General features: G+C 43.7%; 1 long non-coding RNA gene across 1 annotated transcript; it reads left to right on the top strand.

The window, feature by feature from the left end:
* Positions 1-2,637: 2,637 nt before the first annotated feature.
* On the top strand, positions 2,638-20,647 carry LOC119002930 (uncharacterized). The gene is made up of 3 exons (XR_005069839.1): positions 2,638-2,799; positions 17,114-17,233; positions 20,499-20,647. It is a non-coding gene; the product is annotated as an uncharacterized LOC119002930 (long non-coding RNA).
* Positions 20,648-27,650: the final 7,003 nt, after the last annotated feature.

Here is a 27,650-nt window from a genome sequence, read left to right as displayed (position 1 = left end):
AAGTCCGACAACCATTTAACTAGATCCATAAGAGGGGCAGAGTCAGTGGCAGCCAGACCCAAGAGTTCAGGTGACGTGGGGCTGGCCACAGTCACACATTCACATGCAGATAAACTAGGCAAAAATGGTCAGCAAGATAGACCGCACAACTCAGGGCCCCAGTGACAGAAAATAAAGCCTAAAAGGACCGATTGAAAAGGTGCTGGCTTGTGGGAAGCAGCAGAGAAGACCGAGAGCATGGAACAAGCGCCATGGCTCCTTCTCTGACCCTGCCCCCACATACAGTGTCACAACCCAGCAACATGGGTTGCCCCGACCTGGTGAACACCTAAGGCTCCGCCACTCATACATACCAGGCGTGACCTGACCGAAAATGGCTCAATCAGAAGAACAAATCAAAGGCCCAGAGCCAATACTTTTAAGTGACCAATACATAGCCAACCTATCAGATACACAGTTCAAAACACTGGTGATCAGGATGCTCACAGAACTGGTCTATTTTAGTCACAAATTAGAGGAACAAACAAAGGCTAAACTAAGTGAAATGAAGGGAAATGCACAGGAAACCAATAGTGATGGAGAGGAAACTGGGACTCAAATCAAGGGAGTGGACCAGAAGGAAGAAAATGACCAAACAGAAAAGAAGGAAGAAACAAGAATTCAAAAAAATGAGGAGAGGCTTAGGAACCTCCAGGACATCTTTAAACGTTCCAGCATCTGAATTATAGGGGTACCAGAAGGGGAAGAAGAAGTGCGACAAGCGGAACACTTATTTGAACAAATAATAAAGGAGAACTTCCCCAATCTGGCAAAGGAAATAGACTTCCAGGAAGTCCAGGAAGGTCAGAGTCCCAGAGAAGGTGAACCCAAGGAGGGACACACCAAGGCACATCATAATTACATTAGCCAAGATGAAAATGAAGGAGAGAATCCTAGAAGCAGCAAGAGATAAGGGGACAGTCACCTACAAAGGAGTTCCCAATCAGACTGTCAGCTGAAATCTCAAAGAGACCTTACAGGCAAGAAGGGGCTGAAAGTGGTATTCCAAGTCATGAAATGCAAGGACTTACATCCAAGATTGCTCTATCCTGGAAAGCTTTCATTTAGAATGGAAGGGCAGATAAAGTGCTTCTCGGATAAGGTCAAGTTAAAGAATTTCATCATCACCAAGCCCTTATTATATGGCATGTTAAAGGGACTTATCTAAGAAAAAGAAGATAAAAAATATGAACAGTGAAAGGACAGCAAACTCACAGTTATTAACAACCACACCTAAAACAAAGGCAAACTAAGCAAACACCTAAAACAGGAGCAGAGCCACAGAAATGAAGATCGCATGGAGGGTTAGCAACAGGGGAGTGGGAAGAGGAGCGGGTGGGGGGAGAAGGTACAGAGAATAAGTGGCATAGATGGTGGGGAGAAAATAGGGAAAGGGTAAGAATAGTGTGGGAAATGTAGAAGCTAAAGAACTTATGACACATGGACATGATCTAAAGGGGGGGAGGTGGGTGGGAGGGGGTGTGCAGGATGGAGGGGAGTGAAGGGGGGGAATGGGACAATTGTAATGGTATAATCAATAAAATATGTTTTAAAAAGTATGAATATAGCCCTGGCTGGTGTGGCTCAGTGGATTGAGCGCGGGCCTGCGAACCACACAGTCGTGGTTCGATTCCCAGTCAGGACACATGGGAACTGGGTTGTGGGTCAGTTCCCAGCGGGGACTCATGAGAGGCAGCCATGCATTGATGTTTTTCTCCTTCTCTCCTTCCCTTCCCCTCTAAAGATAAATAAATAAAATTTATTTTAAAAAAGTATGAATATATTTTCATGCATTTAAATATATTTGTTATGGCCCTGACCAGTGTGGCTCAGTGGGTTGGGCATCCTCCCACAGAAGAAGAGGTCTCCATTTTGACTCCAGGTCAGGGCACATGCCTGAGTTGTGGGTCATCCCCTGGTTGGGGATGTGCAAGAGGCAACTAATCGATATTTCTCTTGTTTATTGATATATTTGGTATGTTTCAACGCATTTCAGTTATCCTTATCAATATTCAAATGATACCCTCTTTGGCCTGTGGGAGACTGTTGAACTTGGTACCTGAGAACATTGATATAACCCTAGAAGTTTTTGACAGCTACTCTCTCACTTTGTACATTTCCTGCTCCAGAACTGAAATCAGCCATTTGTCCCAGGAGCCATTTGGACACTAGGGTTACACAGCTTCCTTTCCCCCCAAAAAATAAAGATTAGGGAACCAGTCAAGCTGTTCTGCATCTTCTTCACGTCAGGGTGTGTTTTGGATGTTATTCCACATAATGTACTTTTGACTTTTGAAAACAAAAGCTCCCCAAAAGCACATAATACATTAACTAGGCGATCGGATAAGTGATTTGCATCATCCTTCTTATTTCCTCTTTTCTTCTATCTTAAAAATACCTTTCCAATCAATAATTATTAGCATACTGTTTCTTATTGGAGAGGAGGGAAGGCAGTGAATCAAGTAGTTACTTTTTAACGCACAGGGCTGAGAAATTCCTTTTCTGGCCTCATACGATTCTGTGCATGCCAAGAATGCTGGCTCTGTTTGGGAATTTGAAGAAAATAGCAATTTGTCCATCTGCTGTTCCTCAGAGCCTCCCAGAGCTCTTTCATTCCCCAGCATTCGAGATGGTAGTGACGATGCAAATTGGGTCCTAGGAACTGCTGTGCTGTTCTCCATTCTCCCCCACACCCAGTTCCCTCCCTCCTCATCTTGTCAGCTTCTGACAAGTGTTTGCAAGAATCTAAAGTTCAAAAAGGTAAGTTCACATAACTACAAGGTAAATGCCAAGGAGCCTTGAGTAATCTTTCTTTACGTAATACAGCACCTGAGGTTATTTTTCAAATGCCAAAAAGCCTTGCCATCTATCTAACTTTCTTTCCCATTTTTGATAGAGAAGTGGGTACTGAAAAACATGGCTTGGCTGAAAGAGAAAGAGTAACTCAAATGCTCAAGTAATAATTGGCTTTGGATTTCAGCCTTAGTGGGACAGGCTGGAGGTAGGGTTAAGAAGGGGCAGTAAAAGGAATAGGGACAGTGGTGAACTAGAATGGGGACTGTGGTGAGCTACTACTGAGTTCCAGCTACTTGTTGCTGGAACATGGGCACAGTGTTGCCACATCTTAGGAATTTTCAAGAGAAACTGGAAATGTGGAATTTGATGTCAAAACAATTTCTTGAGTTTTACATGGTGACTGACTTTTTTGTAAAACATGTTATTGGCCAAAGAAAAGCACATTTCTGAGCTGAATTCTGATTTCAGGCCACCAGTTTGCTATCCTCTTTCCTTTAATTTCCTAATTTATCTCTCTAGACTCTTGGCCATTAAGGGGCACACATGAGATCATGGCCACTTAATTTGGAGGTTTGGATTCACAGACAATAAAAACCCCAAGTCAAAGGTGAATACTTAAGCAATTTAGTAAGCGAGAGCAAAGAGAAAGCAAGAAGAGCATACATCACCAGATGGGAAAAACACCAACACCCAAACACAGACACTGGGGAATCCTGAGGCAGATGTATTCGAGGTTCATCTGGGAACATTTCCTAGCGAAGCATCCTTCCCTTGGGGGGATTCCAAAGTCTCACTTTGGGGGCTCTGCTTAAATATGTTTTAGACAAAAGTGGCTATGCACCAAGGCCCTTTTGTGACTTGATTGACTAACTGTTCCCTCTGGGAGAATAGCCAGTTCTTCCCCAAGGAAACCATCACTGTTTAGTGGTACTGAGTTAAAAATGGTGCTTAGTCTTCCATGGAGAAGGGCTAGTTCTCCCCAGGAGGCAGCACACCTATATTTCATTCTTACAATAAAAGATCACAGCTCAGGCATAAACAGGGAGGATTCTTATTATTTCTTTTAACTGTCAACTCTGGACAAGAGCCACTGTACTTTTCTCTTCTCAAGACATTTTAAAAATATGTTTATTGATTTTAGAGAGAGAGGGGGAGAGAGAGAGAGAGAGAGAGAGAGAACATCAACGAGAGGGACAAATATTGATTGATTGTCTCTTATATATGTCCCAACTGGGAACTGAATCCATAATTTAGGTATGTGCCCTGACTGGAATTGAACCTCCAGTCTTTTGGTGTATGGGATGATGCTCCAACCAACTGAGCCACACCAGCAAGGGATCCCCTCAGGACATTTTGCTAACCTTTGTCACTCTGCCACTGTCCCAGGGTTCTCTACTAGTCTGTGGTTTCTGTAAATGTGTGTATATTATGTTTACTTACACTTAAGTAAAGCACTATGCTAAGCACTTATATGCAATGTTAAATTTAATCTTCACAAAACTATGAGGTAGGCACATGTATTAGCTGTGTAACAAATAACCCCAAATTTAGTGACTCAAAACACTAGTCATTTATCACCTCACAGCTTCTGTAGCTCAGGATCTAAAAGTGCCTTAGCTGGGTGGTTCTGGATCAGGGTTTCTTATGAAGTTGTAGTCCAGATGTTGGCTGTGGTTGCAGTCATCTAAAGGCTTGACTTGGGCTGGTGGATCCTTTTTTGAGGTGGCTCACATGTGCTTGGCAAGTTAGTGGTGGCTCTTGGCAGGAGTGGCAGTTCCTCACCACGTGGACCTCTACAGAGGGCTGCTTGAGTGTCTGTCATGTATGCAACTGGCTTCCTGTCAGAGCAAGTGACTCAAAAGATAGCAATACAGAAGCTGTAATGTCTATATGAAGTCACATACTGCAATTTCCTTAATATTCTGCTAGTCACACAAGTCAGCTCTTTCCTTTGTGAAAGGGGCTATACAAAGGCATGGATATTAGGAGGTGAGAATCATTGGAAGCCATCGTGGAGGCTGGCTATTATGACACTCTTGTAATTCTGTGTTATAGTGTCTTTGTGATACAATTAGGTAAAAACATCTTTACTAGAATTGGGGTTGATTCCAGTAACAATTCTGTGTGTCTTTGTCCAACTGGGAATAATTTCCCTCTCCTTATGGCCTCTATTCCATCCATAGCTCAGAAGCCAGTACATTACCTCCTGTGGAGGCAGGAGTTCTCAGGTATTAGGATATCTTCACCAGGTGTGGGGAGCAGGAATGTTGGCTGATGACAAAACCGTTTCTGGACCCTAGGACCTGAGATGACTTTCTGGCTTCTTGGAAAGTTTCATTAGTCTCCTAAGCTTCCAGGAATGAAGACACTAGACAGGTGTCTTCTGGTGGTGAAGGGGAGCCTTGGGGATCTCTCAAGTGTCTCTCTCCCAAAATCCTGTGGAGCAGGGACAAGGTCTTCTGAGACCCAAGTGAACCTAATGTGCCTCCAGGGTTGAGAATCCTGCTCTTGGCAGGTTGTACTTCCACTGGAGGCTCTGATCTTGGATGAATCTATCTCCATCTTAGGTCTGGAGAAAAGATGCTGTCCTCTATATCCAGCTTCTATGTTACTTATTTAAATAATATTTGTTTATAGGAACATGCATTTTTGTTATGAAAGTAACACAATATATAATTTAAAAAGGTAAGTTATGACAAGATAGCATGTTCCATCTATTTGATTGGTAAGGACGAAAACGTTTGATAACCACGTGCTATGGTGGGATGGTTACAGGGAAAGGGGAATTTGCATTTTGTATTGGAAAAAGAGAGTGTATCAGGGACAGTCATTTTGCAGGGCCAACTGGCAATATATGTCAGACATCAAAACAAGACTCCTATGGTTCAGTTCATTCATTTCTCATGCCCTGGTTCAACAGTTGCTTGAATGTGCCTGAGACAATGTCATGTCAAAAAAAAATTGGACATAAAGTACAAATCCATGAGTAGGAGATTTGCTAAATAAATCAAAAGACATTCATACTATGGTTGAATTCCCATGCTGCCTTTATGAAGAAAGAAGAAGAGATTTTCTCCAAATAGAACCATCTCTAACATATATTAGGTTAGAATATTGTGTTGCAGCCCTGGCTGGGTGGCTCAGTTGGTTGGAGTGTTGTCCCATACATCAAAAGGCTATGGGTTAACAGGCCCCCAAGCCCAGGATTTTAGTGCTAGGAAGATAAGTTTCCATAAATTCTGGCTGTAAAAACCAGTAAAGATTGAGGCTTTAGAAGACAGAAACTGCTGGAATCCCTGGAGCTTCCTCTTAAAGGGCCACACACATACTTACTCCATCTCACTCCTTCTGAGCTCCAGCACAAGGGCAACAGATTAAAAGACGTCAGAGACATACAGGGAGGAAGTAAATTTCTTGGCATCAGGGCAAGGGCTGGGGGGCAGCTTTCTCCCAGACAGAAGTCCTGGCAGAAGCCACCATTCCTTTTCTGAGCACCCCTGCCTGCCCACTCCCCCCTTCCCCCCCGCCATAGACAGAGTTACGAAGCTGGCAGGTGGGCTCCATATCGGAGACTACACTAACCTGGCTCATACTGTTTGCCTCACCTTAGTGATTCCCTGAGGCCCTGCCCAACCCAGCTTGCAGGCAAATCCAAGCTGTTTCCAGTGGCTTTTTCATACAAATGGCTTGTCTTGGCCTATGCTTCATGTTTTCCTAAATTCTTTCAAACAAGTGCCATCTGGCTTCAGTGAGCCCCATACTTCTTGCTAAGTTCCCCCAGGCCCGGCACTAGCAGTAGCAAGCCTTGGTTCACAGCTTGGCCTCACATGGGCACCACCAAGCCCAGCACAAGTAGCAGCCATTTGCAGATCACTTCGTAGCTTATGCTGTTTGACCCTGGACAGAACACAGGCAGTGGCTAACCTCTGATCTGCCAGGAGCAATCAAGATTCAACTACAATCAGAGGGTATACACAGCCCACATGGTGAGTGCACCTCAAGGACCCAGCTTGGGCTGTACCACTGGACCCTATAGGACACTACATGAGCCCACTCTACCAAGCTTGGGAGACAAAGCAGCTCTAACTAAATACATAGAAACAAACACAGGGAGGCTGCTAAATTGAGGAGACAGAGAAACATGGCTCAAATAAAGTAACTGAACAAAACTTTAGAAGAAGAACTAAAAAAAATGGAGACAAGCAAGCTACTAGATGCAGAGTTCAAAACAATGGTTTTAAGGATGCTCAATGAACTTAGGCAAAGAGCAGATGAACTTAGAGAGAACTTCAACGGCATAAAAAAGGACATAGAAACCATAAAAAAGAAACCATAAAAAAGTTAGAAATGAATGATACACTAAGTAAAATGAAGAACAATTTACAGGGAATCAACAATAGAATGCATGAAACTGAGAATCAAATTAACAATTTGGAATATAAGGAAGCAAAAAACAATCATTAGAACAGCAAGAAGAAAACAGAATCCAAAAAAACCCCACAAAAAAACCCAAAAAAACGAAGATAGTGTAAGGAGCCTCTGGGACAATTTTGCATCATGGGGATGGCTGAAGGAGAAGAGAAAAAGCAAGAAATTAAAAATCTATTTGAAAAAATAATGAAAGAAAACTTCCCTACTTAATGAAGGAAATAGACATACAAGTCCAGGAGATGCAGAAAGTTCCAAACAAGACAAACTCAAAGAGGCCCATACCAAGACAAAACATAATTAAAATTCTAAAGGTTAAAGTCAGAGACAGAATATTAAAAGCAGCTGATTTCGTAAAAGACACTTCACAGGCTGGAAGGGAATGTCAAGAAATGTTCAAAGTGATAAAAAGCAAGGACCTACAATCAAGATTACTCTACCCAGCAAAGCTGTCATTTAAAACCAAAGGACAGATAAAGAGCTTCCCAGGCAAGAAAAAACTGAAGGAGTACGTGGCCATCAACCTAGAATTATATGAAATGTTTAGAGGGTCTTCTTTAAGAAGAAGAAAAAGAAAAGAAAAATGGGAACAATAAAATGGCAACAAATACATATCTATCAACAATGGAATCTAACAGACAAACAAGCAGAGTGGAAACAGAATCATAGATACAGAGAACATTTTGATGGTTGTTAGATGAGAGGGGGTTGGGAGGGTTGGGTGGAAAAGGTAAAGAGATAAAGAAGTACAAATTGGTAGTTATAGAATAGTCATGGGGATGTGAAGTACAGCATAAGAATAGAGCAGCCAAAGAACATACAGTTCTGGCAGAAGTAAGGCCTGTCTGAGTGGTTTTGGGGGGCTGGGTGGAGGAGGACAAAGGGGGGAAACTGGGACAACTGTAATAGAATAATCGATAAAATATAACTTAAAAACAAATAAACAAAAGGATGTGGGTTGATCATTGGTCAGGTACATACCTAGGTTTTGGGTTCAATCCCCAGTCAGGGTGCATACAGGAGGAGACCAATTGATGTACATCTCTCTCACATCGGTGTTTCTTTTTCTCAAATCAACAAAACATATCCTTGGGTGAGAATTAAAAATGTTTTTTAAAAGAATGTCATGTTGCAGAACCATATGCATAGAACGATCTAATTCCTACAATATTTTAGAAGACCATTTGTTTGTTAAAGCTTGTAGAGGCAGAGCAAATTCCCAGAAGAATGTGCCAGAAGCTATGACCACTTTGGAGGCTGACTGCTACCCCCCTCATCTGTTCTCCCATTGGTCCCTGTGCTGCCTTATGTCGTAGCAACTACACTGAGATCTCCTTGGAGAAGAGAGCCCTGTCCCCAACACCTGGCATCTACAATCTGACACACAGCGGATGCTCCATAAGTGGTCCTTGGATTCAAATTACAGCACCTGCCTTTTAGTCACCCAAGCTTGACAGTTAACCCACCTTTGACCTACCCTTCTTCCACATTCCTTCCTCCTTTGTCAAATCTGATCAGTATGCACTTGCCATCTTTCATACACATGTCTTCTCCATTGCCTGGGTCACTGCTCCCATTGGGGCAGTTATTATATTTAATTAAACAGAGTGCTACAAACTCCTGGCAGATTGCCACATTTTCCCTGTCTCTCCCACCAACCTCACTGCAGCCAGAGTGGTTTTTCTACAACACGTATCCAATCATGCCACTCCTCTACTTTCAACCTTCAGTGGGATTCCAGGGCTCGGGCAGAGAAAACACAAGATGAGCCTGGAGCACTGTGTGGAGTCAAAAAGTAAGAAAGTGCTCCGAAAAGGACAGGGACTTGTTGGAAGGGCCTGGGTGCCAATCTGAAAGGGCGCCCAATGGCCAACACTAGAACAATTTGGGAAATAATGACAGTCTTAAATTGTAATCCATAGGCTAGGGTAAATATCCAAGATCTCATACATACAACTAAATAATACTCTTTCATACTGAAGAATTCCAATTAATAAATGGAGAAGGAATGAGGGTGTCCAACCGTGGATATGACAGCCACTGTGATAAGAAGGTATCTTCAGGCCAAAAGATGAAGCAGGCAACTTAATAGAATGTAACAGAATTTATTACAGAGTAATTTACTTAAAGGAAGATTGGACTGGCAGTTTTGTGCAAATTATTCTCTGCTAATGACTATTATTATTGCATCTTTAAAAAATAGTATAACTCAGATACTAGTGATTGACAAGACAAAGGGAAAAAAAGGCAGTAGCACTGGGGACCATACCCCCTAGTGGCCAATGCTGTCACCAATTTGATATTCATCTCGGTTGTTATCCTGGTCACTATTAACAAAAGTATTTATAGTTACATTTTAAGGAACACAGAAAATCACTAATGAGAAAACTTTGGTATGCTTACTAAGGAGAGTGAGGTTGGTCAAAGGTCACAGCATGAAAGGTGACCTTTGATACACAAAGATGCTGATGCTTTTTGTTCACATCTACATCTATAAAAAGAGAAAGAGAAATAATCCCTATAGGAAAGATCCACTGGTGGATGCAAAACTTGGTGGGCAAAAGATGGAAGAGAACAGGACAGTCTTTGATTGTTTGTTTTTGTTTTTTAGAATTAAATTACAGTTTTATTCAAGGGTCTTAAGATTTGCACATTGAAGGGGAAATTAAAAAAAAAAAACAACACTGCCAGATCACACCCAGAGTAGATAATAGGGAAAAATGGCAACTCCACACAGTGGATAAACTTAGCAAACACCAACCTAATTAGGTGATTGGGGCTTACATCATCAATAAAAGATATATTGACAGCATGCACCCCTGATACAATACGTTGGGAAGGACAGAGTGTTACTTCTGTGATGTTCATGCCCCAAATTCATAACCTCCATCTAATCATGAGATTGAGAAATACTACCAGATACCTGACCAGTACTCTCCACAGTGTCAGGCAAAGTGACAAGGAGAGACTGAGAAACTGTCATTTCCAAGAAGAGACAAAGGACACAAGATGACTAAATGCAATGTGGGACCTTGGGTTGTATCCTGGAATAGAAAAAAGACACTGATAGAAAAACTGGTGGAATCCAAACGAATCTTGTAGTTTAGATAATAGTATTGCACCAATGTTACTTTCTGGGTTTGGTCATTGTCCTATGATCATACAAGGTGTTAACCTTAAAGGAAGTAGGTGAGGGGTAAACAGGAGCTCTGGACTGTTTTTTACAAGTGCTCTATAAATCTAAAATAATCACAAAATTAAAAGTTTAAAAAAACACGGATGCTTCTTGGGTCGGTCCTATCCCAAAAGATTTGATTTCATTGGGACTAGACATAGGGATTTTTTTAAAAAGAATATTTTCAACGTTGTGTTTCTAATGTGCAATAAAGATTGAGATTCACTGCTCTAGGTACTGAATCATCATCGAAATTATTTCACGAAGTATTCTTAAGATTCGTTTTGTAAAAGATACAGCAAGAGCATATGTCATGCCACCTTCCATAATTTGGCTTCTAGTCTGCAGTCTTTTGATAGAGACAAGAAACTTTGATGGAACAAAGTTATTAATTAGTGAGCAGTGAATGAAACTTTAGATACCCCCAAAATGTAAAAACTACACTCCCAACCCTTTAAAAATACATCTGACCAACATTGCAGTTGAAGGGAAATGAAAAGGGAGTGTCCTGTCATGTTTCCCTTTCCTTGTCTGTATAATCTATAGAACGATCCATTGTGAATACCTCCCAAATAATGCACAATTAACTTTCCACCAGTAAAGTTCACAACTGTTAAAAGCAAAGGTGCATCATAGTGATGGAACTATGGGCACATAATTATGTGCCCTGACTGTGGAGGTAGTTATGTGAATCTATACACCTGTGATAAAAATTTCACAGGTGAAAACAGGTGAAAGTGAGTGAGGTTTGGAGTTTGGTGAATAGCATTACACCAACGTTAATCTCCTGGCTTTGATAATGTACTACATTCATTTATGTAAGATGTTATAACTTGGGGAAGCTGGATAAAAGGTATATGGGAACTCTTGGGAATATATTTTATTTTATTTTATTTACTTTTTATTGTTTCTTTTCTCTTTGTCTCTCTGGTGTATTTTTTAACCTTCTTTAAGTCTAAAATTGTTTCAAAATGACAGCTTTACTGAAAATGGGGACAGTTGAAAAGCTACTTTGGGCAGGGGAGCTTTGAGATAAACAAAGAGTAAACAGCAACCATTCAATGGCTTCCTGCTGCCTTTGGGATTAAGTTCAAAGCCCTTAGGATGGCATTCAAGGTCCTTCCTGACCTAATTCTGACAACTTTTCCCAGATCATCTAGGGTTTGGCACATACAGTCAAAGTATGCTGTCAGCAGACACCCCAGAAAACCCAGGTGCTAAAAAGACAGTTTGTGTCCCTCACGGCCAGCAAGACAGCCAGGCTGGGCCAGAGCCTGAGTCATGTAAACAACTCGTCAGACCCAAAGCCCCCTTGTTTTTTTTCTTTTACTTTTTTTATATTTATTATTGTTATGATTAATCCTCACCCAAGGTTATGTTTACTGATTTGCAGAGAGAGACAGACAGACAGACAGACAGACATTGGTATGAGAGAAAAACTGGTTGGTTGCCTCCTGCCTATGCTCTGACCAGGGACTGAACCCATAACTTAAGAATGTGCCCTGACTGGGAATCCAACCCACAAATTTTGGTGTATGGGACAATGCTCCAACCAACTGAGCAACCTGGCCAGGGCTATTTCATTTAATTTTTTTATTTATTTTTTAAAATATATTTTATTGATTATACCATTACAGTTGTTCTATTCTCCCCCCTTCATTCCCCTCCACCCACACACTCCCTCCCCCACCATTCTCCCCACCTTAGTTTATAACCACGTGTCTCAACTTCTTTAGATTCTATATTTCCCCCACTATTCTTGCCCTCCCCCCTATCTATTTTCTACCTACCATCTATGCTATTTTCTGTGCCTTTTCCCCACTTCTCCTCCTCCCACCCCCCTGTTGTTAACCCTCCATGTGTTCTTCATTTCTATGGTTCCACTCCTGATCTAGCTGTCCTCTTGGTTTGCTTTTATTTTAGGTGTGGTTGTTAATAACTGTGAGTTTGCTGTCCTTTCACTGTTAATATTTTTCATCATCTCTTTCTTATATAAGTCCCTTTAGCATTTCATATAATAAGGGCTTGGTGATGATGAACTCCTTGAACTTGACCTTATCTGAGAAGCACTTTATCTGTCCTTCCATTCTAAATGAAAGTTTTGCTGGATAAAGCAATCTTGGCTGTAGGTCTTTGGATTTCATGACTTGGAATACTTCTTTCCAGCCCCTTCTTGCCTGTAAGGTCTCTTTTGAGAAATCCGCTGACAGTCTGATGGGTACTCCTTTGTAGGTGACTGTCCCCTTATCCCTTGCTGCTTCTAGGATTCTCTCCTTCATTTTAGTCTTGGCTAATGTAATTATGATGTGCCTTGGTGTGTTCCTTCTTGGGTCCAACTTCTTTGGCACTCTCTGAGCTTCCTGGATTTCCTGGAAGTCTATTTCCTTTGCCAGACTGGGGAAGTTCTCCTTTATTATTTGTTCAAATAAGAGTTCCACTCGTGGCTGTTTCTTTCCCCCTTCTGGTACCCCTATAATTCAGATGTTGGAAAGTTTAAAGATGTCCTGGAGGTTCCTAAGCCTCTCCTCATTTTTTGGAATTCTCATTTCTTCATTCCTTTCTGGTTGGATATTTTGTTCTTCCTTCTGGTCCATTCCATTGATTTGAGTCCCAGTTTCCTTTCCATCGCTATTGGTTTCCTGGACATCTCCCTTCATTTCAATTAGTTTAGCCTTCATATGTTCCTCTAATTTGTGACTGTAGTCTACCAATTCGGTGAGCATCCTGATAAATAGTGTCTTAAATTGGGCTTCTGAGAGGCTGGCAATTTCCCCGTCGCTTAGGGTTATTGGCCCTGGGACTTGGCAAGAGTTCCTCTTGCGCCATCTTTTGGGCTGGTCGTGCCTGTTAAGTAGCAGGATCGGAGCCCTAGGTTTTCACTAGAGCAGGGCAACTCAGTCGCTGAGTTGTGACGTTGTATGTGGGGGCGGGGTCAAAGAGGGACAATGGCTTCCCTCCCCCACCTGCTGCCGCGACCCCCCACCGGCACCGAAGCCACCACTGTCACTGGGCCCACGCGTTTCGTTCCACTGCACTCGAGTGTGCCACCGCTGTCGGCCCTCCACCACTGGGTTCGTCCCCTGGGGCCTGCGTGGTCCGTCTCACTGTGCGCGAATGCACGACCTTGGTCAGTCTGCCCCGCACCCCGACTGTCTTTGGGCTGCCCACGCGCCTAGCGCCTAGGTCGGGGGATCTGTCCTGCCCGACCCAGCTCCGTTGCTGGTTCCGCCTCTCTTACCGTCCCCGTTGAACGGTTCGTAGCTGTTGGACTTCCGTATAATTCCGTGTTCTGGTCTTTGGGTGTGTTCTAGTTCTCCAAAACTTTTGTTGTAGTCAAACTTGGTTGTGGGAGAAGGCACAGTGTTTCCACCTATGCCTCCATCTTGGCGGAAGTCTAATTTTTTTTTATTTTTTAATTTATTAGAGAGAAAGAGAGAGGGAAGTATTGATTTATTGTTCCACTTACTTAGGCATTCATTGGTTGATTCTTTTTTTTTATTGATTATATCATTACAGTTGTTCTATTCCCCCCCTTCATTCCCCTCCACCCGCACACTCCCTCCCCTTACCATTCTCCCCACCTTAGTTTATAACCACGTGTCTCAACTTCTTTAGATTCTATATTTCCCCCACTATTCTCGCCCTCCCCCCATCTATTTTCTACCTACCTTCTCCNTATATTTCCCCTACTATTCTCGCCCTCCCCCCGTCTATTTTCTACCTACCTTCTATGCTACTTATTCTCTGCACCTTCTCCCCCCTTCTCCTCCTCCCACTCCTCTGTTGCTAACCCTCCATGTGATTTCCATTTCTATGTTTCCACTCCTGATCTAGCTGTCCTCTTAGTTTGCTTTTGTTTTAGGTGTAGTTGTTAATAACTGTGAGTTTGCTGTCCTTTCACTGTTCACATTTGTTGTCTTCTTTTTCTTAGATAAGTCCCTGTAGCATTTCATATAATAAGGGCTTGGTGATGATGAACTCCTTGAACTTGACCTTATCTGAGAAGCACTTTATCTGTCCTTCCATTCTAAATGAAAGTTTTGCTGGATAGAGCAATCTTGGATGGAGGTCCTCTATCCTCTTGGATAGAGGTCTTTGGATTTCATGACTTGGAATACTTCTTTCCAGCCCCTTCTTGCCTGGAAGGTCTCTTTTGAGAAATCCACTGACAGTCTGATGGGCACTCCTTCGTAGGTGACTATCCTCTTATCTCTTGCTCCTTCTCGAATTCTCTCCTTCATTGTAATCTTGGCTAATGTAATTATGATGTGCCTTGGTGTGTTCCTTCTTGGATCCAACTTCTTTGGAACTCTCTGAGCTTCCTGGATATCCTGAAAGTCTATTTCCTTTGCCAGATTGGGGCAGTACTCCTTTATTATTTGTTCAAATAAGGTTTCCACTCGTGGCTGTTCCTCTTCCCCTTCAGGTACCCCTATAATTCAGATGTTGGAGTGTTTAAAGATGTCCTAGAGGTTCCTAAGCCTCTTCTCATTTTTTTAAATTCTTGTTTCTTCCTTATTTTCTGTTTGGTCGTTTTTTCCTTCCTTCTGGTCCACTCCCTTGATTTGAGTCCCAGTTTCCTTTCCATCACTATTGGTTTCCTGTGCATTTCCCTTCATTTCAATCAGTTTAGCCTCCATATGTTCCTCTAATTTGTGACTAAAATCAACCAGTTCCGTTAGCATCCTGATGACCAGTGTTTTGAACTGTGCATCTGAAAGTTTGGCTACTTCTTGGTCACGTAGACTTATAGGCTCTGGGGCTTTGAGCTGTTCTTGAGTCATAATGCTTGGTCTGTTCACACCTGTTATGTTTGAGGGGCGGAGCCTTAGGTGTTCACCAGGGTGGGGCGACCCAGTTGCTGGGTTGTGACGCTATATGTGGGGGTGGGGTCAGTGAGGGGGAAAAAATGGCGCTTTGCTCCACTCCGCTCTCTCTCAGATTTCTGTCCCCTCTGCAGCTTCTCACAAGCAAATTGGGCCCCTCTGGTGCCGGTCCGCGGGTGTGTGGGCCTGTGTACTCTCCAGGACCCTGTGGGTCTCTCCAACAAACTCTCTGTGAGCCTGGGAGCCTCTTCTGGCCCCTCGACCCCGAGAAAGTCTTTCCAGTTGGTGCTTTCAGGCTCTAATTCCCGCTGCTGGGGCCCTAGCCTGAGCAGTCTGTCTCACTGTTTGCTCCTTCGCTTGGTTTATCTGTGTGCGAATGTGTGACCGCCGTCAGCCACCCTGCACCCTTACTGGGTCTGCCGGGGGCCACCCCACCCCTGGGACCCACCAACTGCCTCGGCCTCCGCTTCTGGGTGGTTGGAGGGAACGATCTTTCCAGCCCGACCCCCGCTCTGCCGCTGACTCCGCCCTTCTTACTGGTCTGGCTGAGTGGTTCATTGTTGTTGGACTTCCCTACAGTTCAATTTTCACTGTTCCACTTCGCTGTCTTTAAATTTAGTAGTGGGAGGGGGCACAGTGTTTCCGCCTACGCCTCCATCTTGGCCGGAAGTCCCCAAACACTGAAAAGTTAACCATTTTAGAGTGAGCAGTTCAGTGGTATTCAGTGCATTCTCAGTGTTGTACAGCCACCGTTTCTGTGGAGCTCCATAGCATTTCCATCACCTCAAAAAGAAGCCTGCCCATTAAGCCGTTTCTCCCCACCCTCCCTGACCTCTAGTCTCTGGCAACCACAAACATGCATTTTGTGTGTGTGGCTTTAGCTGTTCTGAATATTTTACATAAATAGAATCATACAATTTGTGGCTCAATGTGTCAGGCTTATTTCGATTAGCACAAGGTTTTTGAGGACATTAAGGTTTTCAGGGACATCCGCATTGCAGACTGTATCAGAATTTCATTTCTTTTTGTGGCAGGATGTTTCATTTCGAGGATATAGCATGCCTTGTTTATTCATTCATGCGCTGGTGGACATTTGGTCTGTTTCCATCGTTTAGCTGTTGCGAATAATGATACTATAAACACACATGTACAGGTATTTGTTTCCAATTATTTTGGATATGCACCTAGGAGTGGAATTCCTGGGGCATATGGTAATTCTGTTTAATGTTTTGAGGTAAACCCCCAAACCGATTCTACTGCAAATGTGCCATTTCACATTCCCCCCAGCATCTCATGAGCACTCTGGCTTCTCCACATCCTCACCAACACTCACTTTTTTTCCTTTTTAAAAATATACATCCTAGTGGGTGCCTCACTGTGGTTTTTATTTGCAGTTCCCTAGTGACTAACGAGGTGGAGCATCCAACTATAGATAGCTCTTTGACAACAAAGTTTATTAACACACCTCTTCTGGAAGCCAGGCCTTTGCCTTCCACAAAGAGACACAGATCTCTCCAAGGTGCCTGTTAGGAACTGAATGTTTGTGTGTCCCCCCCCCACAAGTTATATGCTGAAATTCTGCTCCCCAGTGTGATGGCGTTAGGCGTTTGGGAGGTGCTCAGGTCATGAGGATAGGGTGGAGCTCCCCTCTCACCACGTGAGGTCACAGCTAGAACATGGCCACCTACAAATCGGGAAGCAGGTTCTTATTAGACAACAGATCTCCCAGCACCTTGATCTTGGACTGCCCAGGCTCTAGAACTGTGACAAATCAATGTTTGTTGCTGAAGCCACCCAATGTGTGGTATTTTTTTAACCCTCATCTAGGATATTTTTTCATTGCTTTTAGAGAGAGAGGGTGGGAGAGAGAAAAATAACCATGTGGGAGAGAAGCATCAGTTGGTTGCCTCACATTAGTGCCTGACTGGGGATCGTAAGCACCCAGATGGAGGATCAAACCGCAACCAAGGTATGTATCCTGACAAGGAATCAAACCCGCAACAATTTGGTTAAGGGGTGACGCTCCAACCAACAGAGCCTGGCTAGGGCTGGTATTTTTGTTACAGCAGCCCAAATGGCCAAGGTGCATATGGTTGTGATTCTAGCCCACTTCTTGTTTTTGTGCTTAGGTTGGGGAGAGCTGACAGTGGCTGCTGTGGTTCTGTCCACCTTGCAACGTGGGCTCAGCTCTTTGCACCCACTCTGCAGGCCTTGGCTTGGAGGCTGAGGTCTCCAAGGATTTAGTTTATATGTAGGAACAGGTTGGGAGACACTTTTGCAAAAGGGAGAAGAAAAGGGAAAGAGGGATGCAAGTTTGGGGTGTCCAGAGGCATGAGGCCTCTCAGGTCTTCAGAGGAAGCAATTCTGTGTTTCAAAGCTGCTCAAGGATGATTTGCAGCCCTGGGAAGGCATCCACATAGTAATGTGCTACCAAAATTAATGGAGGTGGTGATTATAACAAAGGGTCCTCTATGGGATTAGCTGGGAGGCCGGCCAGGAGCTGCAGAAAGCAAACCTCTTTCCTGTGGAGATCGCCTCTCAGGGGATAGAGGGGATTGATGAGGCTGACCCGTGGTGGGGTAGGAGTGTCCACAGGGGATTGGCATCACCACACTGTCAAGTGCATATTGTTAGAGCAAAACAGGGAGCTGCAGTGGTAAAGGAGGCTTGAAAGCCAGGAAATGAGGGAGGGTTTTGACTACCCCGAGAATGATGGGCAGACACCAAAGGGGTGTCTGAGCAGGGTCAGGTGTGCATTTCTTAAAAATGGCACTGGCTGTAATATGCAAAGCAGACAGCAGGGGGCGAGAGGAAGACAGCAGAAGTCATCTCTGGGTGTAAATGAGCAAGGACATGTGCTCAGTGTCGTTCTAGATGCTTCCACAGACACAAAGCCCATATAAGATGCGACCATGATCCTCAAGGACACAGCCATGCCATGCCAGGAGACATGTGTTTATTGTCCCTGTGCTGCAGTAAGTAGAAGGGGAGTGAGTTTCATATCAGTTCCTTATTGTGACATGAATAAAGAAGTAGCTGAACAGCAAGGCAAATCTGTTGTAAGGGTATTTTAGCTTCCAAGGCCAATGGGCTGAATGTAATACCTGGTCACAGGCATTTGTTTCCTAAATACCACATGTAGAGTTCTCCCTTGATGGCAACAGGTGTACTTGTAAGGACATGACCATTCATCCCTGTTGATTCACCTCACTGACCTCCAGTTTGATCTTCTGTGAAATAGGATTATGAGATATCTCCATCACAGTGTAGTTGTGAGGATTAACTGAGATGATGCATACAAAGTGCTTGGCACACTACACACAGTAGATGTTAGCGATGATCTTATTGCTGTTGTTTTTTCTTGAATAACAATGTAATCCACACATGGCATTCACTGTTGTTGTTGCTCAATCACATAGCTCTCTCTCCCATGCTTATGAGCTCCCTGTATGGAGCTCTGTATGTCAGTCGTCTTTGTAACTACCATGCACAAACATAACTTAGGACCCGGAATGGGCGCTGTGGGGCAGGGCAGGAGAGAGCCTTGTCCCTGTCCACAGTGCTGAATCCTCATGGCCTGGGTGTTGCTTGTGATGCTTCCTCTCTTGACCCTTCACATTGTGTTCTTCTCAGAGGTGCCCTCTGGAGTTCTGTAACACAGTGGCCCTGGCGTCAGCCGTCAGCTGCTCTCCCAGATATGTTTACTGAAACAAGGCAGGTAGTAAAGGCGTGCACACTGTGCACACATTCGTTTTTGTAGAAGGCCTACTGTGCACACACAAATTATCGAATGTGTTTAGAGGTATACAGAGAAGAAGCTATACCAAAGTATTAATGGTGTTCATCACATTAGAGTGAGATTGGCCTTTTGACAACAGCAGGACTGTACTTTAAAATTTATACTCTGATATTTTTTTGGTTTGTTTTAACTATAACTCTTATTTTTGTCATAATGATTTGAAGCTAATATTTTTAAACCAGAAAAATGAAGTTAGTGGGGAAAAACTGTGGAATAGGGGTTGGGACCCACCCTCAGGGCCCAAAGATGAAAAGAACAGCTTCATAATGAAGTATCCACCCCTGAACATTCAGGAGACACTAGAATTTGAAGTTTCGTGACATGTGTGTACCTAAGCATCCCTGAGAGGGAAGGGGCTTTAGAAACCAGCAAGTCCAGCCCCCACTTCCCATTTTACAGATGAGGAAACAGACTCTGCCAGGGGAGGGAAAAAGCCAACATTACTCTTCTAATCAGAGGCAGCTCTGGGATTAGAACTCATCCTCCTGACTTCCAAGCAAACCTTGCTTATGAGCTTCTGCAGGCTGCTGTATATAACAAAGTACCACAAACTAAATGGCTCAAAAACAATAGCAATGCATTCTCTCATGGTCCTGAAGGACCAAAGTCTGAAATCAAGGTGTCCACAGGGTCATGCTCACTCTAAGGGCTCTTGGGAAGGCTCTTCCTTGCCTCTTCCTGGCTTCTGGGGGTTGCCAGCAATTCTTGGAGTTCTTGGCTTATAGATGCATCATTCTAATTTCTGCTTCACTTGTCACAGGACATTCTCGCCGTGTGTGTCTGTGTCTCTTTTTATGATATCGGTGATTGGATTTAGGGCCCACCTTAATCCAGTATGACCATTCTTAATTTACATCGTAATTACATCTGTAAAGACCCAATTTCCAAAATAAAGTCACATTCGGTGGTACCAAGGGTTGAGACCTGAATATATTTTTCCTGGGTAGGGTACACAATTCAACTCACAAAACCCTGTTTCAGCCATATCAAGATGCCTCATTGTTCGGTAATAACTATGACTAACAATAACTTCTAATTTTCACTGAATACTTGGCCTTGTTGCAGGCACTGTGCTAAGTACTTTACGTGTACTATTTCATTTGCTTCTCTCTAGATTGTAGGCACTGTGATTATCCCGTTTTACTGATGAGGAAACAGAGGCCCAGAGAGGCAAAGCAGCTTGCCTGGTACCTCATCCAGTCAGCATGGCAGCTTGTAATGTCCAAAAATAGTCACAGCAATATTTTTAGCTCCATGTGCCTTTCCAGAACTTGTCACTCACCATCAAGAAGCAAAATCTATTTCTTCTCCATCTGAACTTAGGCAGGATCTTATAACTGCCTAAATAAATAGTATATGGAAAAGGTGACTCTCAGTAACTTCCAAAACTAGGCTATGACTGGTGCTGCAGCCTCCAACTGCCTGTCTCCTTCAGGATGCTTGGTCTTGGAACCCAGCCATGAAGCTATGAGGAAGCCCAAACCAACTATGTGGAGAGGCCCCTGTGGAGAGAAACTGAGGTCCAGCCATGAGTGAGGGAGCCTTCAGATGATCCAGCCCCTGGCTTTCCAGTCTCCTAGCTGCGGTCCCAGATAAGGAAAAGCAGCATCGTGGCTGGTGCGCTTTGTCTGAATTCATGACCCACGGCATCTGCAAGCATAATAAATTGTTGTTTTATGGCACTAAGTTTGGGAGCATTTTGTGTGGCAGTCATAGCAACTGGAGCAGCTAGGAAGTGGGGGAGTCGGGGTTAGGAATTTGAAATCCCAAGCTTTGTCCACTCACTCCCACCCTGCCCTCTCTTGCTCTCTGGGGAAACCCCAGTGTTAGCAGCAGTTAGCAGCCTACTCCCTCCCAGCCTGGGGGCTTCTGACCAGTCCTTTTTATTTGGAAAAGAAAAATCACAATCCAAAGACAATTGTTCACAGACTGTGCAAAAGCCTCTTGGTGACAGCTGTGGTTCTTTTTACAATGTAAAGCCACCTGTCCATTTATCACTCCCCCTGACCCCTGCGAGAAAACCAGAGTCAAACAAAAAGTAATAAGAACATCTTTTCATTCCTGTCACCCATGCTGTTTGCTCAGATCGCAAAGGTTCCTCTTAGAAAAGAAAAATATGAAAAAAAATCTCTAAGGATCTTCTAGGCCAATCATTGCCTTTCATATGCCTAACTTGCCTCCCTCCAATACAATGGGGCTCATGCCTTCCATTTTGTTTAGCATTTCTTTTCTAAAAAGATTCTATTTATTTATTTCTTTGAGGGGAAAAGAGGGAGAAAGAGAGGGAAAGAAATATCAGTGTTTGAGAGATACATTGATTGGTTGCCTCTTGCATGCCTCCACCTGGGGAACCTGGCCCACAACCCAGGCATATGCCCTGACTGGGAATCAAACTGTTGACCTTTCTGTTCGCAGGCTGGTACTCAGTCCACTGAGCCACACCAGCCAGGGCCCATCTGGTTTAGCATTAAAAAAAATTGCACTTAACTTCTGTGTAGGCCTAAGAAGCACATTCACGCGCCTTAAGCCTGGAGAGCCAGGTTGGCCTAAATGTGAATCTATTTTGTTCATTCTAGGCATGCAAATTGGTTAGGACTCATCACAAACTGGGAAATTTAAATAAATAAATAAATAAATAAATAAAACAGCCCTGGCTGGTGTAGCTTAGTGGATTGAGCGTGGGCCTGTGAAGCAAAGGATCGTGGTTCGATTCCCAGTCAGGGCACATGCCTGGGTTGCAGGCCAGTTCCCGGTGGGGGGACACATGAGAGGCAACCACACCACAACGTTTCTCTCCCTCTCTCCTTCCCTTCCCCTCTCTCTGAAAGTAAATAAATAAAATATTTTTAAAAAAAACAACACAAAAATGCCAACAATCTGAACTTAAGCTGTTTAAAAATAATAATTATTATTAAAACAAAGAAATGTATTCACTTTCACAAACAAAAGTTCTAGTGTATGTAGTTTGACTTGGGATGAGGCTGGATCAGGGGCTCAGATAACACTGCATTCCTCAGCTTTGCCTTCTTGGTGGTGTCCTCATATTCCAGCCCTTCTTGGGGATCCCTGGCAACTTCAGGTTCCTCATGTCACTGAACTCAATGGAGAGGAATACAGAGTTTCTCTGTCCAATAGCATTAAAAGAATCGAGGAATGGAGGCTTGCTTTCTTTGGCTGGTCATTCTTGGGCTATGGCTCTGCCCTGACTGACTGCCACGGCCTGGGCAATGGAGTGCCCTTGTTGGCTCCCTTTAAGTCAAAGGCTGTGACTTTGACTACACAGGAGATGGGTCAGAAGGGGGACACAGGGACAGCTATTACTGGAAAGGGTGGAGGATTTGGAACACAAGCAGCTGCCACGGGGTGGAATTGGGATACACCGAAAATAACACTTCAATATACACAGCCCTAATAGAATCTAACAGGTCATTCACAGAATACAGAAATGGTCATTACAAACACTTGAAAAGATGCTTGAGCACACTGGTAACCTGGGAAATTCGAAATAAAACATCAAATGAGATAGAACTTCCCCACCTCCCCCAGCCAGTGGCAATATGCATCCAGCTCTAAACAATACTATAAACAGAACCAGTTTAAAATGGAGCTGGGGCTGCCATCCCAAAGGAACTGCCCTGCACAACTTAAGTCTCAAATCTGTGGAATGTTAAAACATGGCAAAATAACCTTTGAACTGGGCCTAAGCAAACTAACTTACTCCCCAAAATCCTTTTTACAAAGATAACAAGAAAGTAGTTATTATGACTACTGGACTGAAAATTAAAGACATTATTAACATCACTGTGTTATGTTATTTGCACCAATAGAAATGCCTCCCTTCTACTGATGTAATTGCTCCCCTTCCCTCCTCATAAACACCCAGTGCCTTTGTCTCTCAACTGGAACACTATTTGGACTTCTGCCTGAATTAGTGATTCTAGAATAACTATTCTTATTGATCTCAAATAAACACTAGGTGCCTCTCCCTTTGAGAGGCCTTTTTTTTTTTAGGTCAGCTCAGTGTTGGCAAGAGTGTGAGGACGGACACTCCTACACTGATGGTGGGGTATAAACTGGGGCACCCTTTTGGGAAGACAGTCAAACCAATATTTCTCAAAGTTTAAGTTGTCATTCCCAGAAATCCCTAGAAATGCAAGCTATCTGTGCCCAAAGACCTATGTACAAGTGATGATGCCTTCTTTTTCTGGTGTTAAGACTTCTGTTATTTTCTTTAAAATCATCTTTAGTTAGTGTTTGAAATAAGGCAGATGTACACGAGGTTACTGCTGGTGCTGTTCAGCCAAGAAAACCTCGTAGCAGGAGCGCTTCTCAAGGTCTTACTACTACTGCCAGCATTCAGACCTCGCAACAGCCTCGATTCCTGCATCGAGATCGGCATGGCTCTCTGGGGACTGCGGGCCTCACCACATTTGGGGTTTCATCTGGGTCAGACCATCCCAGCCAAGAGGACAGAGTTGGGATGAGAAAGGAGCCTGGACAACGTGGAGCCCTGGCCTCACCCCTGCCTCACCCTAACGAAGAGTTCAGGGAGGCTGAGAACTGGGGGATGAGCAAGTCAGCACAGAGGAAAGCGAACATGATGGCTCAGCTTTGGGTCGTGATTTCCCTCAGCTTTGACTGCTTAGTCGAAGGTGATGAGTCATGATTGCCTTCTTGTCTTTGATTTTCAGACTTCTCACACATTCCAGAAGGACAGAGGAAGTGGGTGAAGGGAAGCTCTCTGCAGTTTGGGCTGTGCCCCCAGCTCCAGAGTTCAAATTTAGTGCCTGCTACTTAGTAACTATGGGACTTTGGCAATTCACTGAGCCCACATTTCCCCACCTGTATCCTGGAGATGCTAATACTTATTTTGCTGAATCCCTTCACCTAATCAGTACGTATAAGCATCTCCTGTGTGCCATGCACAGGGGATATGGTAGTAAGCTAATTAGACAAAAATCTCTGCCCCTACGAAGCTTATTTTTAGTGAGAAAGAACAAAATGAACAAATAGGTACATACAATGTAATGTCAGTTGGCAGTAAACACTGTGAAGAAAAATTAAATGGGTGAGGATAGAGAGGGTTAAGGGGGCAATTCCTATCAAGTGTCTAGCATAGGGCCTGGCACACAGTAGGCCTCAAAAAACAAATATGAATTCACCTCTTTGCAATTTAGGAAGTAAGCACCACATGGTTTTCAGGACTGAGAGGACCTGCCCTCCCTGGAGAAGTTGCAAGGAGACTCCCACACAGGGTTCCCAGCAGTGTGTATGAAATACTATATATTTTTCATGGAGGTGAAATTCTCATAACATAAAATTAACATCAACCATTTTAAAATGAACAATTCAGTGACAATTAGTACATTCACAATGTTGTGTGACCATCATCACTATCTAGTTCCGAGACGTTCTCAGCACCCCAAAAGAAAACTCTCTAACTAAATAGTCACCCCTCATGTCTCCCCCTCCCCAGTCCCTGACAAATGTTTGATGGCTCAGAAAATGCAAAAAGGGTTTAGAAATGCCAAGGCACAACAAATACATTCATTAAAGCAAAAGTAGTACCAGTCTTAAATTCTAGAGGTTACAAACAATCTCACTGAGGTCATTCATGCTTAATTATGGTGCGTAGTAATTACCTTGACTAATTAGGGCAAAGGTTTTGGAGTGTGTTTCTATTCCCAGACACTGAGTCATCAGTGACCCAGAATAAATCATTTCCTTCTATTTGTGTCTTGGATCATCCACATGGAAGCGCCGGCCAACCCCTCAGGGGAATGCCACAGGCTTCATTAATTGATATTTGGAAAATAGTATAATTTGTGTATGTCAGGCCTATACAAACATGACATCAGTATGTTTTGTATGTTGGATTCATTTATTTAATTATTCAAATATGCTCCAGGTGCATTTAATATTTATTAAGCTCTTAGTCTGAGCCAGACCCTCAGACAAGAACTGGGGATGTAATCGTGAACAAGAGATGGGCCTCTGTCCTCATAAACTTATAGATTAATGGTGGAGACAGATGATAAATAAGCAAAGCAATGCATAAAATAATTAGAAGCTGTTACATGCTGTAAGGAAAATTAATAGAACTCTGCCACAGATAGTAGAGGGAGGGGTCTACTCTTGATAAATGATCATGGAAGGCTTCTCGGAGGAAGTGATCTCCAGGCTGAGACCTGAACTATAGGAAGGAAACAAGTAGAGCTAGTGCTTAGTATGTGTGGAAGGCATGGACGAAAGGAAGCAAAATAGAGTAGGCAAGAGTAGTAAGTGGTAGTGACACACCTAGACTTTCTAGGTTTGAATCCTGCCCTGCCCCTGGCTTGTTGTATACCCTTGTGCAAGTTATTTGCTGTTTTTTTCATGACTCAATTTCTCCACTTGTAAAATGGGAACAATGACAGTACTTGTTTCATGGGCCTCTCAGGAGGACTCAGTGAATTGGTATTTGTGAAGCACTTAAAGCTTCACCTGGTATGGATGCATCATGCACGTATGTAAGGGTCCCAGAGGCTACTGATGCCACTTGTATCCCCTTGCTCACCTGACTTCACCTACAGCTGCAGGGAAGGTGATTGGTTTCCAGTTCTCAGTGCTTCCCGACTCCACCTGCCTCTCTCCTCCTCTTCAGCTCAACCAAACACAGGCTGACCCTGGAAATGTGGGGCAGTTAAAATCCTGAGAGCTGCCTTTAACCAGTGAGGATGGAAGTTGGTGGATAAATGCCTCAGGCGCCGTGCTCTTGCATTGGGGCTCCTCTTACCTATACTCCACACAGTCCCTCAAAGGTGCCCCGATGAAAGTGAGCCCCCCGTTGCCCACCCGAGTAACCTGCTAGTTAATGCACTCTCTATTGGTTCTTCGTTTCCTCTCATTTCGCTCCTTCTCAGCCCTTTCTGGAATCACTTCCCAGGGCAGGGATGAGGCAGGCCACTTGCATAGAGTGTAAAATTGAAAGACGCAGCCCTGGTCAGGTAGCTCAGTTGGTTGGAGTGTGGTCCGGATGCACCAAAGTTAAGGGTTCTGTCCCTGGTTGGGACACATACAAGGATCAACCGGTGAATGCATAAATGAGTGAAACAACAAATCAATATATTTCTCTTTCTCTCCCTTCCTTTCTCTTCATCTCTCTTTCTCAAAAAATATTCAAGAGACAAGAGGCATAAGGTACATCTGGGCTTTAGTCTAGGAGCCATGGAAACCTCAAACATCTTTCAACAGGCAGTGGCTGAGATGATTTTTTTAGAAGTCCCCTCTACCCCAGCTACCCCATGTGCACACGGAGCACAATTTAGAGAGGACTACCAATGGAAATGGGCCAGTTAGGGGCCATAGCAACATCCCAAGTACTTTATATCAGCATGCTCTTTTACCAGCAAAGCAACTCCATTTTGAACAAAGGGAATCCAAGATCGCAGAGGTTGAATGATATACCCAAGGTCACAAAACAATTACCTGTGAGGTTCTTGATAAAACACAACAAAACATGGCATAGAACATACTTATACTAAAAAGGTATTCACTGTTTATCTGAAATTCAAATTTGAGTAGGTGAGATATTATATATATATATACCCTAAGTACAGACCAAGCCAGTATTTTACTCCCAGTTCTGGCTCCAAACCTGGCCCTTCTCCTGCACTGCCTAGACTCCAGGACAAGGATTTGCTCTAGTTCACCTCCATATCCCTGCTCATCATGGGCCTTGCTGACAGACAGCAAGTTCCCAACAAATGTTTGTTGAGTGAATAGATGAAAAGATGTGCAATGTTGGAGAATTGGGGAGCCTTTCTGGCTTCTCCCACTCATTGCAGCTTTTGAAGTTCGTCCGAACTGTAGCAAGTACAGTATTTCTGAAGTTCCTCAGGCTGTGGATGGTGTTCGGGGCAGAGATTGTTCTCAGCAACCCACTCCAGTGGCTAACCCAATATTTCACTTTTCAAAAAATATAAAAGTGCCCTGGCTGGTGTGGCTCAGTGGATAGAATGCTGGCCTGTGAGCCAGAGGGTCACCAGTTCGATTCCTAGTCAGGTCCCATGCCTGGGCTGCAGGCCAGGTCACGGGTAGAGGGTGCATGAGAGGCAACCACACACTGATGTTTCTTTCCCTCTCTTTCTCCCTCCCCCTCTCTCTAAAAATAAATGAATAAAATCTTTAAAAAATGTAAAAGTAAGTTCATTGATTTGAAAGAGAGAGGAAGGTGGGGATGGGGGGAGAGAGAGAGACATTGATTGATTGCTGCCCATACACTCTGACCAGGAGTCGGTAGGTATGGGTATGGTATGTTCCCTGACCAGGAATTGAGCCCCCAACCTTTTGATTTATGGGGCCATGCTCCAACCAACGGAGCCACACCGGGCAGGGCTAAACCAGTATTTCTCTTCTCCCAACCCGTCTTTTCTCCCCAGGGACCAAGTGCAGGCATACTAAGCTCTCAAAGTGAAAGAGGGAAAATACATGGGGATTTAAGGCATGAGATGTTAAAGTAATTCAGTTGCCACCAGATATATCTTGAATCCTTCTGCCTCTCTCCAGGATCCTCTGTCCTTTTCATCACAGCCCCATCCCCCCACCC

Source organism: Sturnira hondurensis, unplaced genomic scaffold (genome assembly GCF_014824575.4).
Source record: "Sturnira hondurensis isolate 20B ecotype Veracruz unplaced genomic scaffold, ASM1482457v3 Scaffold0018337, whole genome shotgun sequence".
NCBI classification, from domain to species: Eukaryota; Metazoa; Chordata; class Mammalia; order Chiroptera; family Phyllostomidae; genus Sturnira; species Sturnira hondurensis.
This window is presented reverse-complemented; position numbering and strand designations above follow the sequence as displayed.